At 41.0% G+C, this 17,448-nt stretch overlaps 1 protein-coding gene and 1 long non-coding RNA gene across 8 annotated transcripts in view; one reads left to right on the top strand and one right to left on the bottom strand.

Annotated features, from left to right (window-relative positions):
• UNC5D (unc-5 netrin receptor D) overlaps window positions 1-17,448 on the top strand; it is a 627,582-nt gene that overhangs the window by 33,633 nt on the left and 576,501 nt on the right. The window lies entirely within an intron of this gene.
• LOC112582979 lies at window positions 7,028-8,842 on the bottom strand. The gene is made up of 3 exons (XR_003107344.3): window positions 8,601-8,842; window positions 8,042-8,313; window positions 7,028-7,153 (listed from the first exon to the last, which is right to left on the bottom strand). It is a non-coding gene; the product is annotated as an uncharacterized LOC112582979 (long non-coding RNA).

Here is a 17,448-nt window from a genome sequence, read left to right as displayed (position 1 = left end):
TGTACCTAACAGTCAGGAAATATGTAAGCATTTCAAGATGGGATCAGGAGGTGTGATTTTAGTGCCCGAGTTCCTGGCTGCAACTTTGTGCTTTGGATCTTTATGTTGGATCTTGTTAGGTGAAAACACTTATAACCAGGCCTCTTTTGTTCTTAAGGAATCCAACTTCCCTCGATGGGAGGGAGTTGAATTCTGAATTTTGCTGTGAAACATAGTGTTAAAGAGTTTCCTCTATATTGGAAAGTTTCCCAAAATATTGATTTAAGAAATATTTTTCCCCAGGGAAGTTAGAGGAAAAAAAAATAGCAAGAACTCAGCAAAAACGGACTCAATTTTGAGGTTTTAGTTTTACAACATTGCCCCTTCAGGTGTGTGTGTGTGTATGCGCTTAGTCACTTAGTCATCTCTGACTCTTCGCAACCTATGGACTGTAGCCCGCCAGGCTCCTCTATCCATGGAATTCTCCAGGCAAGACTACTGGAGTGGGTTGCCATGCCCTTCTCCAGGGGATCTTCCCAACCCGGGATTGAACCCTTGTCTCCTGCATTGGCAGGCAAATTCTTTAGCAGTGAGCCACCTGGGAACCCTCCTCCAGGTGGATATATTTGAAAATCTCCTATGTGACAGTTATTATTGGTTTATGTAAATCCAGTTGTTTTTCCATTGTAGCCTGGATCAGAAAACGCTTACCAAGTGACTGCAGAGCCTGAAAAGTCTGTTAAATGCAAATTTACCATCTTCCACATAAATTTTATTTATAACTCTGGGGAAAATACACGCCTTAACAACCCAAAGCATTTCATTTCTTCGTAGGTCTGCTAGTATAATTTTTATGCCTACTACGGACTTTTAATCAATTTGTAATTTTTTTTTTTTTTTTGCTTACTGATGGAGTATGTGTTTGTCTAATTCAGTTGATTGAGCATAATTGTGGTTTGAATGGTGCTCATGTTTACCACTGAGAACCCCAAATCTTATCTCTTAAAGTTAAAAAGACCTTGCTCATTACCAGCTGGCATTTAAAGAGTAAAATCTTTTCTTAGTCATCGTAATATATAGGTTTCCTCTGATGGGGGTGTGAATTTGTTTTTTTTTTTTTTTTTTTAATTTTGGCTGTTCTGGATCTTTGTTGCTGCATGGAATTTTTTTGCTCTAGTTGCAGTAAGAGGCACCTACTCTGTAGTTGCATTGGGCAGGCTTCTGATGGCAGTGGCTTCTCTTGTGAACCACGGGTTTCTGGACACACAGACTCGGTAGTTGTGGCTGCCAGACTCTGGAGCACAGGCTCAATAGTTGTGGTTCACTAGGCTTAGTTGCTCCGTGGCGTGTGAGATCTTCTTGGATCAGGGATTGAACCGGTGTCTCCTGCATTGGCAGGGGGATTCTTTACCACTGAGCCACCAGGGAAACCCCAAACATGAACTTTTAAAAGACACCTTGGGAAAATAAAAAAGACACCACAGTGCAAAAGGACTGCCAGAGTGAAAAGCTAAGAACAAACTGTTTCTTCAGATGATGTAGCGAATCTCTAGAGAAGGATTTTTCATAAGAACCTGTTGCCTAACTCAAGCACAGCGGTGGTCACGTCCTAAGAAGCTAAACTGCGTCTCAAGGGTCAGGGAGAAAACGACTCACTAGCCAAATTGAATTTGTAACCTCTAACTTATCCGGCTGGTATCGGCAGAGGTCCAGCACCTCTGGGTTCAGTGTGTGTGTGTCTGTGTGTGTACAGGCATACACATGTCCAGGTTCGATGACGGTGACTGGTGATTCATGACACGTCCTTTGATCAGCCTGCTGCTGCTAAGTCACTTCAGTCGTGTCCGACTCTGCGACCCCATAGATGGCAGCCCACCAGGCTCCGCCGTCCCTGGGATTCTCCAGGCAAGAACACTGGAGTGGGTTGCCATTTCCTTCTCCGATGCATGAAAGTGAAAAGTGAAAGTGAAGTCGCTCAGTTGTGTCCAACCCTTAGCATGGACTGCAGCCTACCAGGCTCCTCCATCCATGGGATTTTCCATGCAAGAGTGCTGGAGTAGGGTGCCATTGCCTTCTCCGTTGATCAGCCTAGAAACTCCAAATCTCATTGCTTTGTGAGACACCCCATTTTGTCCTTTGGTGGCAGAGTTTGATATCAACTTTAATTTGTTATATGTCCCATAAAAGGTGTAGGTGGTTAGCAGCAGCTTCATCACCTCAAAGTTTGTCTGTCTGTGTCTCAAATATTGAATATGTATGTCAACCATAGGTGAGAACAGCCAGAGGGAGTTTTAGTAGGCAAAACGCCTTAGTATTTTATGTTTATCAATTCTAAAAATCTCTTTGATTACAATGAAATAGGAAGATAAATCTGCACATTTCTTCTGTCACTTTTATTTCTCATTTTGCCTTCTAATTTTCACCAAATTTCTCTTTATCTTTGTACTCTGGTTTCTGTTTTTGTTGCCAGGATTTTTCCCAAAGGCCCGGGTAGAAGAAATCTAATATTTTGGATTAAAAGTTCATAACATATGTCACCATCTGTTATAAGTAAATTAGCGTGTCCTGATTTCAGGCAAAGTGTGTTGGAGAAATAGTTTTATAAATTCAAATCAATATTATTGTGACAAAAAATGTGGGAAATCATGTCTTGCATGCAGAAAAATGTAATCTGCATTTCTTGTCTCTGGGGCAATATAATTGAAAATTGATATTCCTGTTCTTGGGGCTTCCTTGGTGGCTCAGGGGTCTCCAATGCAGGAGACCTGAGTTCGACCCCTGGGTCAGGAAGATCTCCTGGAGAAGGAAACAGCAACCCACTCCAGTATTCATGCCTGGGGAATCCACGGACAGAGAAATCTGGTGGGCTACAGTCTATGAGGTCACAAGAGATCGAATATGACTTAGCAACTAAACAATAGTCTTCTTTTTCGTGGTGTATTTTTATTCATGTTTCAGCTCCATGAAATTATGCTCGTTTCATTTTGTTTTCATTATTTTTGGAGTCGAGGTGACCAAAAGTGTGAGCTTTCAGGATCTAATCTCATCTTCAACATTCACTCTCTGTGTGACTTGGAGGAAATCAGTGTGCCACACTTTCCTCATCTGTAAAATGGGTATCATGATTCTTCCTAGGGCTTTAGGTACTATATAATGTAACATCGATTTGCCTCTAACAGCTGCTTTGTTTGTGTGGCCTACCTTTCACACACCTGTATCTATCAACCAATCTATATTCTAATATATCTATCTATCAACTAATCTATATTCGTTTTCATGTGTAGTTTAAATTTTTTTCCCTAGTACTCAGACCTTGTATAGACAAAATAGCATAGAATTTCTAAGGTTTTAGGGGCAGTCTGGCCAGAGAAATGGAATCTGTGCCAAGTCTGATTGTTTCCTTGGAAGACGGGATAGAGGTGTAATATTTCCTTTGTGGTTTAATGTTTGATCAGTTTTATTAGTGGTTTTATGGAAATCAGAGATACTGTAAAATGTGGTTTTGGCAGTTTATATGTTTCAGTGTATATCCATCTAATCGTGCCTTTTTTATTTATATTTTTTATTGGAATATAATTGCTTTATAATGTGTTAGTTTCTGCTGTACAGTGAAGTGAATCAGCTACATGTGTATACATACCCCCTCGCTTTCTGAACTCCCTCCTCCCCACTACCCCATCCCACCCCTCTAGGTCACCACAGAGCCCCAAGCTGGGCTCCCTGTGCTATACAGCATCTTCCAACTAGCTGTCTGTTTTACACACGATGGTGCTTTGATGTCAAACCTAATTTCCCAGTTTATCCCACCCTCCCTTTCCCTCCTGTGTCGACTGATTTGTTCTCCACATCTGCATTTCGATTTCATTTTTCAAGTCCTCTGGATAAGTTGTCAGAACAAGGGGTTATACTGATTGCTCCATAACAACATGGTTATATTGGTCGTGAACTTGCTCTCTGAATGTCGAATATTGACATGTAACAGATCAAAGGTTAGATGTGTGAAAGGTTGCTTGGGGTGGTGGTGGGGTTCAGAATTGCTTCTGGGCAGGCAGATTTTGAATGAAAGTTGATTGATTAAATTAGCACAACTAATGAATAACCCATCAGAATGTTGGTCAGACTCCAATGCATAGACAAGTGAGGTCAGGACGCCCACATGAACCCTGGTAATACAAGTACTCTTCAAGCTAGGGTGAGATTTTGCCAGTGGATTCAAACGTTTTTGAGCCATTACTGTAGCTGGGCATATTTTGAGATGGCTGTATCCAGCTACTTTAAGCAGATGGCATTAAAATTTTGATTATCCATCTTTTCCCACTTGTTTGGATTTCATATTCACTAAGCAGTTTTTTTCTGAGTTATATAATTTCCCTTGTCATTCTGTATATAAGGAGGTGGAGGTGATTTTTGCTTGAAATCATGCTTGGGATAGTTGTATATCATTATTAATTAATACATAAGCATTGGAATAATTGGCCTGTCCACTGGCAGGAATAAATCTTTAGGATAGTATTTTAAAAATTGGTAAATAGATGGTGCATTTTCAGAGCTTTTTCTCAGTGAAGAAGAGTTTTCAATTACTTTTTCCTTTAGTGATTCTTTTTTCTGTGTTTGCTCTGGTCTCTGTGTGGTATTCCTATAATGCATGTTGACTATCCTGTACCTGTGTTCATGATCATTTAGCTTTTCCTTTTTGCTCTTCATCTCTTTACTCTTCCCCTTGAGTCTGGAGAGACTTTTCTTGAGCTTTTTCCTTGACTGGTTTGAGTTTTTCCACAGTTTGGACTGCTACTCCCTGCCTTTTTTGCTGTCTTAACTATGTAGGCTGGCCTTTCTGTTTTTCCCTTGTTCTTCACTGCCTCTTTTCATGATCCTCTCTTTTCAGAGATGCAGTGTCCTTTTGAGTTGTATTTAGAGAATACATTTAGAAGAAATACTTCCATTTATTATTATCACGGTGTTTCTTAGAAAGATAATCACTTTGTCGCTTCAGAATTTTGCTTATGTGCAAGCGGAAACGTCTGTGCTTTTCAAAGATTGGCATTGGACATGTATTCTTTCAGAGATGGTATTGAATACTTTTCAGCTTCTCAGTCTCTAATGAAAGTGCTCAGAGATGCAGCGGCAGAGGTGGGGATGACCCGAGCCAAAGGAGGGACCCCAGGCAGCTTGACCTGTTTGCCAGTTTCTCCATGTAGAGCAGTCTGTAGGAATTCTCTGGACTACTGCTTTCTTACTTGGCCTGGTCTAATTCTTCCAATCAGCAGCCTACCAGGACCATACAACATTCTTCATGCCCAGGGAAAGCCAGGATTAATCTGTCAGTGACTCCTGATCGCAGAGGGCCCTCCAGCTCCTTGTGGACTCCAGATACACTGGGGAAGTCACCTGTGCCTCATACCACACCCACGCTCATCACCAACCCTGCCATTGTTACCTAATGGGTGTTGGCAGTACTAATTTTCTGGATCATTTCTGCGACCCTCCCAAGATACTTCCTTTGCATTTAAGATATCTCCCCTGGGTGTATTTTCCTTAATTTATTTCCATCTGTATTATATCTATAAAGTCCTTGAAGTTTCTGGTGTAAAAACCATAAGCAGAATATTCTTTATTTTTTTAAAAATCCAACTAATGGTCATTTCAGTGCATGTCTAAACTAGGGAATGGAGTTTCATGGGTTCGAGGAAATGTCTGCCCACTCCAGTGTTCTAGCCTGGAGAATCCCTTGGACAGAGGAGCCTGATGGGCTACAGTTCATGGGGTTGTCAAAGAGTTGGACATGACTGAGCAACTGAGCATGCATGCATTCTTTATTTTTAAAAAACCCAGTTGATGGTCATTTCAGTGTGTGTCTGAATTAGAAAATGGAGTTTCATGGAATTTCTTTATATTACCTGGAGAAGTGTCTTTTCAAAACAATCCCCTAAATATTAAAAAATTTTTTGCTGTTTTTATTGCTATTACTTTTTATTAGTTTTTATTTTATTGGGGTATGGTTGATTTACAATAATGTATTAGTTTCAGGTATATAGCGTCACTCAATTATACATAGACATATGTTCTTTTTCAGATTCTTTACTCATATAGGTTATTACAGAATATATTACAAATGAACTTGTTTATAAAACAGAAACAGATCTGCAGATTTTGAAAACAAACTTACGGTTCCCCAAGAGGAAGTGGGGGGCTATAAATTAGGAGTTTGAGATTAACATGCATACAGTATTATATATCAAACAGATAACCAACAAGGACCTTACTGTATAGCACAGGGGACTCTCCTACTCAATAAATGTTAAGTTTTGTACACTATGATAGGGTCTAGTTATTAGTACCAGTAGTGAGTGATTATCTGCCCTAAGAAAGATACAGGATTTACAGCCTCGGAGAAATCCAATTTCTGCTTTACGCTGGGCTTCCTGCTATGAGCCCAGGAGACTGCAGAGCCTGCCAGAATCTCCTGTACCCTGCTGAGATGCTCTGAGGAGGACGGGGGCATCTCCTGCATTCTAATGATGCCCTCCTTTCAACGCCTGTGTGCTCAGTCATTTTGTAAATAGTGACTCCTGCTTACAGACGTACAGCATTCTTTCTGCAAGAGCAAGGTAAATAAACTCAAGAGGAATAGTTGGGACTTCAGTCAGTTATCCGCCCACCGGCAAGTTGGGGTGTCTGTATTTACCTTGGAGAGAGGTGGTGCTGGGAAATGAGGGCCAGCTGTTCTGTGAGATTTAATGATGAACTTGTAAACGATTCAGAGAATGTAAACACAGTATAAATTTTTTGTGGGTGGCAAATTGTTCCCAAGCCGGATGACCCTTTGCAACGAAGTGAACATTTGTCAACATCGTATTTGTGTTATAGGTCGCACGGGTGATTAATGAACATGGTTCCCAAATGTAAAATATGGAGGAGTGAGTCCTCCGTGGCCCGTTAATAACCAGGGCTCCTGCCACAGTAAACCTCGAGGGATGATGGTGACTCTTCCTTCTCACCTTTATTCCAGCTACTTCCACACACACACACGTATAAACGCTCTGATGTTGAACGCTGCTGAAATGACCTTGCTTTGCTTCCGAAAGACTCCAGGGGTAGAGACGGACCCAGGCTGTGGGTGGATTGGGTTCTCCCATCGGCAAAAGATCCTCAGCTTCCAGTTAACTGCAGCAAACTGGAGTCAAGACCAACAGAAGATTAGCACTATACACCCCACCTTGTAAATCAAGAAAAATTCAGGATTCTGGGTGCTGTTATAATGGAAACGGAGCATTATCTTTTCAGTCATGCAGGTAAAGACCCAAGCATACTGTACTCCTCCATCAGTGTCCCTGAGGGACTGTATCCAAGACCCCTGTGGATCCCAGTACCCATGGGTGCCAAGTCCCTTGCGTGCTAAAATGGTATTGTGGTGTCAGTCCTTCGCAGCCGCAGATTCTATGTCTGCTGTTGGTTGAATAAGTGCATGTGGAAGCTTTGAATCCAGAGGGATGAATGTATCAACACTATGTATGAAGGAATGCTACCTTCTCTGTTCAGAGGTTGAGCTACACTTTCCTCTGCTAGAGGAACTTTTTAGAGAAGACAGCAGTGAAGTCTTGATAGTCAATCATTTAGTGTTTAGTGAGGGTCTGTGTCCTGTGTTACGTGTTAGATCTGAAGTTGATCTTCCTGATGATATGTTTTTCCTGCATTTGCTTTGATCTGTGAAATTGTGTCTGTCCCCACATGCGGGTGCTGGGGGTGACTGTTAATGTGAGGATGTAGGTGGCGTAACAAGGAATGCATCTGTCTCTCGTTGATGACTTTTTACCTGCTGTCAGCCATAACAGATAGCTCTGCTATCTGTCAGTACTTGAAATGTGCCTGTGCTTCTTAAACAAATTGTATCTTTAGAAATCTGCATTTTCTAATTTAGCATGGACCCCTTTTGCTTTGGACTTTACCAAGTGGTTAAGAACCTGCCTGCTCATGCAGGTTAGACATAAGAAATGCGGGTTCAATCCCTGGGTTGGGAAGATCCCCTGAAGGAGGGTACAGCAACCCACTCCGATATTCTTACCTGGAGAATTCCGTGGACTGAGGAGCCTGGCGGGCTGCGGTCCATGGGGTCATGGAGAGTCAGACACAACTGAAGCGACAGAGCATGTGCACACACTTCTTTTCCTTCCCCTTGCCATCTAGTTTTCTCTTTGCTCAGAAGGCTGCCTGTAAGTGGACTTCTCTCCTCGATGCTTTCTTCCATCAGTTCATTCTGTCCTGGGTTGCCAGGTTGATCTTGATGAGGTTCTGATCCTGTCTCTCCCTTCTCAAAATTCCCTGGTTCCCCATTGCCTAGCAAATGAAGTTCCCAGATGATATTTATTTAAAGCATACGCGTGCCTGCCTCCCCACTCGTTACCGGATTCCTTTTACCCGTCACTGCAGGCGCACCGCCTCCTCCCTCTGCTTCCCCGGCCAGAGCTCACTCTTTGCTTCACCAGCTCCCCGGATCTTTACATGGCCTCAGATCTCTGCTCTGTGATCATGTGTCCATGAACCCTCCTCCCCATGGGCAAGCCCCTCTCTGTGCTGAAGCCTTTGCTTCGCATCTTCCTCTGACTGCCCTGATGAGAACATACCTCTTTCCTGACAGCGTGGCATTTCTGCCTTTTCCTCTTGGCTCTCAAAGCCCTGATTGAAGGAAGGAGCGATTTCTCCAGCACCACAGCTGCGTGGGGTACAGGAAGGGCACCATTCATTGAAGATCCATCCCTCTGTCACTGAGTGTCCATGTTTCTTGCACTGAGTACTTACGGCTCTTTCCCTTTAATATTGTTTTTGGGCCAAAGTTCTCTTCTTTCTGAAACTCTTTCATTGCTGTACCCTCTAGCTAGAAGACACTCTTCCAAGTCACATACGTGATTCTTTTTAATTTGTTTTTTGATGGGAGGAAAACTGCTTTTCAGTGTTGTGTTGATTTCTGCCATACAACGTGAATCAACCATAAATGTACATATATCCCCTCCCTCCTCGATGTCCCATGCCTCTAGGTCATCATAGAGCCCCGAGCTGAGCTCCCTGTGCTATACAGCGGGTCCCCACTAGCTGTCTGCTTTACACATGGTTGTGTGTATATGTCAGTGCTGCTGTATCAGTTGGTTCCATCCTTTCCTTCCCCTGATGTGTCCTAAGCCTGTGCTCTACATCTGTGTCTATATTCTTGCCCTGCAAATAGGTTCATCAGTACCAGTGTTCCCCTATGGGCATGCCTGAGAACTGAGATTTAGGATAACCCCTGTCCACTGCCCCCTGTGACCTGCATCTCCGTTATTACAGGAAATAAATCCTGCCATGCCTTGATGCTTCTCCGTGGATATTATTTTCCCATTTCTCGCCTACTTCCTTCATTTCATTTGGTGAATGGTGTTATGATAGTGTCTTAAATCTAGGTATCCTTCTCACTTTTATATTCTCTCTTTTATGAATTATACTTTTATATCACTTCTTGAATACACACATTTAATGACCTATCCCCTCACATGTACTCAGTTATTCTTTTAGGTACTAAAATATTATATTATTTTCCATCACTTAATATCCATCTAGGCAGGATTCTGTTGTAAAAACAGTTCTAAATCTCCAAAGGCTCAGAGCAATTTGCGGAGGCTGGAACTTGGTCTCAATTTTCTTTTGCTTTTCTTAAAATAAGTAGGAGAAGCAAACCTAGGCATAGTTGGTCTCTTTTTAAAATATCCCCTGAAATGGTGGCCTGTTCTGTGTTACCACAGCAGCCAACACTCAGAACGCCGTGCTCTGGGATTGCTAACTACCACCCCTTTTGAACAATTCTGACACATAATTTTCTTTATGCCTGTTTATTGCTAATGTTCAGTTGTAAACTACGTAAATATAGTAAATAGCCTCCTCCTTTAGAAACCATCAGATCAGACTTGACTGTAAAACTCTATGACCCTCCTTGATAGCAATTTTCATCCTTTTTTTATGTGAATCATCAGAAGTTTTCGTCATGTGTGAGGTGTCTTCAACAAGGAGGAGAGTGTGTCAGGGTGAGGGTAGGATTCCTGTATTTCTTGGCCAATTCTTTGAATAAATAGAAAGACAAAGACCACGTGAAACTACATCAGACTGTATTATGCTTGTGTGTACTTTTTGCTGAAATAATCAGACTGAGTTTAGAAGTTATATGTACAAAGCAATGCTAGACTCATAGAAAGTATAAGCGACTTTTATTAAACTAAATAGCAAATATTTCTCTCTTTAAAATATAGTTTATAAAACCTTCTTTTAACTAATTTTTAAAAAATTCACAACTTTTGGCACTTCCCTGGTGGTCCAGTGGTTAAGACTCTACATTTCTGTTATAGGGAGCTCACGTTCTATCCCTGGTCAGGTAACTAAGAATCCACATTCCATGCTGCATGGCCAAAAAATTTTAAAAAGCATTTACTACTTTTGGTGATAGAGATTTTCTTTGCACAAGAATGGCAAAGTATCATCTCCCTTTGTTACCACTGATACCATCCATCTAAACTCCAGGTTTGATGCAAGGAGTTGCAGATAAATTACCTCCTGGCAATTTCAGTTATATGTACCAGTTGTCACTGGTAAAGAAACCACATTTGTTTTCCATGTAGCAGTAGAAAGTCTGGGAAAGTTATCTAAAAATGTAATTTGTATTTTCTGTAAGTAAAACATTTCTATCTCTGAGTTAGATGTTGCAAAGTTATTTTAATCAGTTTGTATCCCCTGACTTGGAGGGCATTCTTTCGTTTTTGATACCTTCCTGACCAGTGAGTTTAAAAATAGACTCTTTCTGGCTATTGAATGCCTTTGAATTCTTGGCCTGGAAATAATTATTAACACCTCAGTGATACACTCATGAAACAGTGACCTTTGTGTTTCTGATTTTTTTTTAACGTGTATGGTGTAATATAATAGCACTAATGTATAATCATAAGACTTTCACCTCTGTGTCTACGAACCACAAACTGTACTCAGGTAGATGTGAAACTGTTTAACAGTGTTGATAGCCTCATTGTCAGACTCAGGGATGAGGAAAAGTCCTGTGGGTTTCCCAGCTCCCCCTTCACAGAAAAAGACCAATTCATCTTCAGGTGAACACCCTTCTGTGGGCCTCCCTAGCAGAATTAGAGCATTCATGCTAGAAAATTCTGTACATAGGGGAGATAACCATTATCCCCGAATGTTTGGCTCTAGTTTTGTTTAGAAGTAGTAACTGGTTTCAGATGAAGCTTTGAATATATTGTGTGTTCTACGAATCTGTAAATAAAATTAAATTCTCTCCATAGGAGATGATAGTTGAACCTGAGTGAGTCACTGGGTAGCATTCATTTTGCTATTATATGAGATGAAGGTGAAAGGAAAAGAAGATCTAGCTCATAGATCAATTACATTTCTTTAGGGAGCTGGAGTAAACAATTTGTTCTTTCGGTCCAAAGCACAGAATGGGGGAAAAAACAAAAAAACAAAAAATGTCACTGTTCCATCTCAAATTAAGCTTCTTGTTGAGGAAACCTTACTGGGGATAAGTTCTGCAAAAATTACCCCCACGGAGGGCTGGCAAAGTCACAGGTCTATTTCCTCATCCATGAACTTGACAGTGAGGCTTCCAACATTGTCCAGGAGTTTCACATCTGTCTCCCTACAGTTTGGAGTTTCTAGGTCACAGAGGTAAGAGTCTTGGGATGATTCACTTAGGAACTTTTATATGATAGTATATACTTAAAAAAAATAACATTAGAAACATAAGTCACAATTCAGTGCGTGTGTCATTTTTTAGGAAAAAAATTCAAAGTGATAACTATTCATGGGGCCCCAAAGTTTTACATAAAGATGAAAAGCTTTTTGGGAGTTAAGAATTCCTGTAGCCTTCTGTAAAATCTGTCTTGACAACTGTTAAAAGGCATTATCGTCAGAAATAGGGCTGCATTTCACTGTCTGTCAAATATAACCCACATAGAGGACTTTAAGAAAGTATGACAAGGTGTGTTAAAGCAATTGGAAGAATTCACCAAAGATCAGCTACATCAGCTACTTTTAGGACAGACTTCAGAATAACCCCCCAAACCAGTGCCCAGGACCTTCAGTGGAAACTGAGTGGATCAGAATGGTCATTCATACACTGTGAGCAAAAAGGAGTGAAGGAATTTGAAACCACTTCTTTATTTTTGTACAAGTCAACCAACCAACTGTTCTAAAAATAAGTACCTCAGAAGAAATGTCTCTCCAAGGTCATGTGACTTCCTTGATGGTCTGGGAATAACTTGCAGCCCAAAGCTGGCATCTCTGGGGCCTTGGGAGCTGCTGGTGGGAAAGTAGACAGGCTTTTGCCCCAGAGAAATCATTGAGCTGGGAAACTGAAGAACAGTAGTTTCTGGACTCAACTTCACTTGTCCCAGGGGTTGGCTCTTAGACATTTGGGTGACTTCTGGGCTCTTGTTTGTTTTTTTTTTTTTTTTTTTTTTATGCTTAAATGAGGTAGACAGCAGATTGCCTGACCTTTAAGGCCATCTGACCACTGATAGGCCTTGAGTCTAAATTCCATTCCTTCCATTCCATTCTTCCATCTTTACCTTTTATGTTACTGAACTTCAGCTAATCAGAGACATAGCTCACATTTGTTATAATGATGAGGTTCAGTTTGAAGTCTAACTGGGTCCTTGTTTTATACGTAATTTCATCTAGTCAAAGCTATGGTTTTTCCAGTAGTCGTGTATGGATGTGAGAGTTGGACTACAAAGAAAGCTGAGCAGTGAAGAATTGATGCTCTTGAACTGTGGTGTTGGAGAAGACTCTTGAGAGTCCCTTGGACTGCAAGGAGATCCAACCAGTCCATCTTAAAGGAAATTAGTCCTGAATATTCATTGGAAGGACTGATGCTGAAACTGAAACTCCAATACTTTGGCCACCTGATGCGAAGAACTGACTCACTGGAAAAGACCCTGATGCTGGGAAAGATTGAAGGCAGGAGAAGAAGGAGATGACAGAGGATGAGATGGTTGGATAGTATCACCAACTTGATGGTGATAAGTTTGAGCAAGCTCCAGGATTTGGTGATGGACAGGGAAGCCTGGTGTGCTGCAGTCCATGGGGTCACAAAGAGTTGGACATGACTGAGCAACTGAATTGAACTGAATTATGGAAAGATTTATGCAGCCATGTCCAGAAGGATATTTTTTCCCTAAAACATTTATCCACTGGTTTTCGTTTAGTTCTTGAGACCATTGATTGTCTTCCCCATTTTGGCCACCTAACTGAATTTAGACTATTTCTAAAGTGGAGAGACTCATTGCATTGTAAGCTGGCCAGTTTCTTGGGAGTTTAGAAAGTCAAAATCGCTGGAAGGATATTAACAGCTCTCTAGCTCCAAATCCCTTTATGATTGATACAGTTCTATTTTCTCTTATTCTTTTTCTGATTTGTTTTATTTCCTCCCTTCACTAATTTTCCATCTCTGAAGAAGGAACTAAAGTGTCCGAATTGCATGCAGGGCATTTAAAAAGAATTTGTTCTGCATCTCTAATTACCTTTATCTATTATGTTAGGATTTTACTCACTTTGCCAAATTGCGCTGCTACAAAGCCCATTAGGGATTTTAAAAACCAGGATTAGTGCATACTGCATATTCAGAACTTTAGTTATTAATTCAGTTCTAGAGGAAAAATTTTGCTCTAATTATGGTAGCATTGCAGTGTTGGGCATTGGTCAAAGCTTTCAGAGATGGTTATAAACAACTTGAATTTATTTTAAGATGAATTAGTCGATTATATTCTGGAGTCAAAAATAAGTATACCACACCAGATTCCCTCAGACCCCACACTGTATACTGTATTACCCACATTTTTAAGTCTAAGGGCATTCGGCAAGTAATGTCACGCCAATTTGTGATATTCAAAGTAGCATAATAATATTGGTGTTAGTAGGTTCCTTAGAGTTGAAACTCCTATATGTGAAATCAGTTCAGTTAAAAACACAAAAACATTTTGCAAGTCATGGTAAAAACCGATGGTCTAGGTAACGACCATCCCTGGGAAGCTTATGTTTGTCTTGATTCAGTTGAATCTAGAGTTGACCCCAGACAGAGATGTGACATTTTATCAGTAACTACTTCTATCTGGCCATTTTTTTATGCCTCCTACAAAAATAAATGTTTTGTATTTCTCACTTTCCTTCTTAGGAAAAAATTCTCATAACTAGTCCTATAGAAACTTTTCGACTGTTGGATTAACTTTTACAAGAAAAGTTTACTCTAAATTGTGGCTTAATCAGCCTTTCCGTTTTCCAGTAAGTTATAGGATCTAGATAGCAGAGAATAATTTCAGTAGAAGAGTGACTATGGCTCTGAAATGACGTGGTCCAGTTACTGGGACCTTCCTTTTCAGTGATCTGCTTAGCAGAGAACAGAAAGAGTTAAATGATGGAATCACATCTCTTTAGGAAATGTGATTAGGATGTGATCCCCTTAACAGGTTGGCTTAGGCCACCCTGAGCAGAGGAACCTAGAATTCATGCCAGGAGGTCTCATTTTCCCCCCACTAAGGACATTGTCCCAGCCTGTCCTCCCCAAGATCTAATCTCAACTCCATAGCTACTTTAGAGGACTTACTGATGAGGGGCATAGAAGAGTTCCAGTCCTTGTTGCCCTAGCAGTTAACGCTTTAAAACTATGACAGGAGTTCTTTTTGTTCCCTAGCGCTCTGCTGTAAGATGTCTTTATAGTTTGCAGTTCTGCATCAGCAGATGCTGAGTACTTAGACCCCAGATATATTCAAGTTTGGCAGGGTCCTGTGACTTCCACTGGGTGGGTTTGAAAGTTAGGGGGCTGCTTTGGTATCTGCAACAGAGGGGATATGAGCCTGGGCTTCTTCCTTGCCTGTAGGATCAGCACTGGTAACTGGTGTTCTTTCCCATCAGTCTCAGATATGCTGCTGGTAGGGTTGCCTTTCACATGGGCCTCCTCTGCTGTTCTGGGAAGTTCAGCTCTACAGAGCAGCATCTGCCTTTGTTTTGAGCCCATTCCCTTGATGGAGGCCCTGCCTGCAAGTGGAATCCAGCCTTTGTTATAGAAAGTGAAAGTGAAGTCGCTCAGTGGTGTCCAACTCTTTGCAACCCCATGGACTGTAGCCTACTAGGCTCCTCTGTCCATGGGATTTTCCAGGCCAAGGTACTGGAGTGGGTTGCCACAGAAACACCTCCTTATCTCCTGTCTTCTTCCGAGGAAAGCCAGTCTTTCTTACAGGTGGAGCCACTCTGGCCTTCTCTCCCTTCAAACGTTCCCGATCCAGTTCACCCCTAAAGTTTGGTTCCATGGCCTCCTTGAATTTGTATTAAAAAAAACCCGCACAACTGTTAGTTCTCACTTGGGAATAGGAAAGGTCCATTTGTGTTAGTTTGAAAAGCTTGTGTGCTCTCTTGAGAGTGTGTGTCATGGAGACCAGCGGGTGGGAAGGGCTCCTAGGGTACCACAACAAGAGACACATTAATATCTCGGTAGATGATGCTGTTCCTCGACTCTTTGTCAGAATGAAGATTAATTGCTGAAACCTGTACAGAATGGCTATCATTAAAAAGTCTGTAAATAATAGATGTTAGAGAGGGTGTGGAGAAAAGAGAACCCTCCAAAAGCTGTGCAGCCATTATGGAAGACAAGGTGGAGATTTCTCAAGAAACTAAAAGTAGAGTTGCCTTGTGATCCAACAGTCCCATTCCTGGGCATATACCCAGACAAATCATAATAAGAAAAGACGCACGCACCCCTGTATTCACAGCAGCACTATTTACAGTATCCAAGACATGGAAACCACCTAAATTTTTATCAACAGATGAATGGGTAAAGAATATGTGGTTTTTTATGTACAATGGAACATTACTCAGCCGTCAAAGAATGAAATAATGCCATTTGCAGTGGCGTGGATGGACCTAGAGGTTATCATACTTAGTGAAATAAGTCAAAGACAAATGCTGTATGATGTCACTTATGTGTGGACTCTTAAATTGGGCACACATGAACATACCTATGAAACAAAAACAGGCCCACAGATAGAACAGACTTGTGGTTGCCAAGGATGGGGGGAGGAAGAACTGGGAGTTCGACATAAGCAGATGCAGACTAATGTATCCGGGGTGAAGAAACAACACTGTCTTACTGTATAGCATGCTCAGTTGTGTCTGACTCTTTGCGACCCCATGGACTGCAGCCCTCCAGGCTCCTCTGTCCATGGAATTTTCCAGGCAAAAATACTAGAGTTGGTTGCTGGTTCCTCCTCCAGGGGATCTTCGTGACCCAGGGATTGAACCCATGTCTTTTGTTTCTCCTGCACTGGCAGATTCTTTACCACGTGCCCACCTGGGAAGCCCCTTACTGTATAGCATAAGGAAGTATATTTGATATCCTGTGATAAACCATGATAGAAATGAATCTGAAAAAGTATATATATATATATTTGATACCTTGTGATAAACCATTATAGAAATGGATCTGAAAACGTATATATATAAATATATTTGATGTCCTGTGATAACCCATGATGGAAATGAATCTGAAAATGAATAATGAATAATCAGATTCATTTTCATCATGGGTTATCACAGGATATCAAATATATATATATAAAATATATGTAACTGAGTCAACTTTGCTCTACAGCAGAAATTAACAGAACATTGTAAATCAACTATACTTCAATAAAAATTAAAAAATTTGCTTAGACCTCTTAATATTTTTTGGTCATCCTGGGAAAGTAATGAGAAATGCTGATAAAATATATATCCTGGGGTGCGATTCAGACCTATCCATTCAGCAGCAGCAAGGGTTGCAGAATATCCCAATGAGAATAAAGCAAAGAAAATAGAGCACATTTCCATATATTGTCAGGAGGAAAAGTCTTGAAAGAACATGTGTTTGGTAGCCCTGGATGTAAGTATCAGTGTTGGTTCTTCCACAGTGAGTGTGTTAAGAGAAGTGGTACTTGAACATTGATAAAACCATTAGACTAGAAGAGCTCTGAGAAAGAGAAGTATGCTTTTGAATAAAGAGCAATGTTATTTGCATATCTTGTTTATTCATTTTCACCCATTTGAAAACTTGTGCACCTGCCGTACTGGCACTTCAGGGTTAAGGAAGATAATGTCCCCACTGTCAAAGTGTGCAAAGAAACCAGATTTCTCTGGAGCCAAGCATAGCGTAGTGGGTTCAGTGCGGTCAAGATGTTGTCATTACAGTAACCGAGACAAGGGAATGACCTAAATGTAGGCCAACAGATGAATGGATAAAGAAGATGTGGTGCAATGGAATTTTACTTGCCACGAAAAAGAATAAAATAACGCCATTTACAGCTACATGGATGGACCTAGAGATCCTTCGTAAGTGAAGTAAGTCAGACAGAGAAAGACAAATACCACACTATATCACTTATTTGTGGAATCTAAACTATGACACAAATGAAC

This window comes from Bubalus bubalis, chromosome 1, assembly GCF_019923935.1.
Source record: "Bubalus bubalis isolate 160015118507 breed Murrah chromosome 1, NDDB_SH_1, whole genome shotgun sequence".
Classification (NCBI taxonomy): Eukaryota; Metazoa; Chordata; class Mammalia; order Artiodactyla; family Bovidae; genus Bubalus; species Bubalus bubalis.
This window is presented reverse-complemented; position numbering and strand designations above follow the sequence as displayed.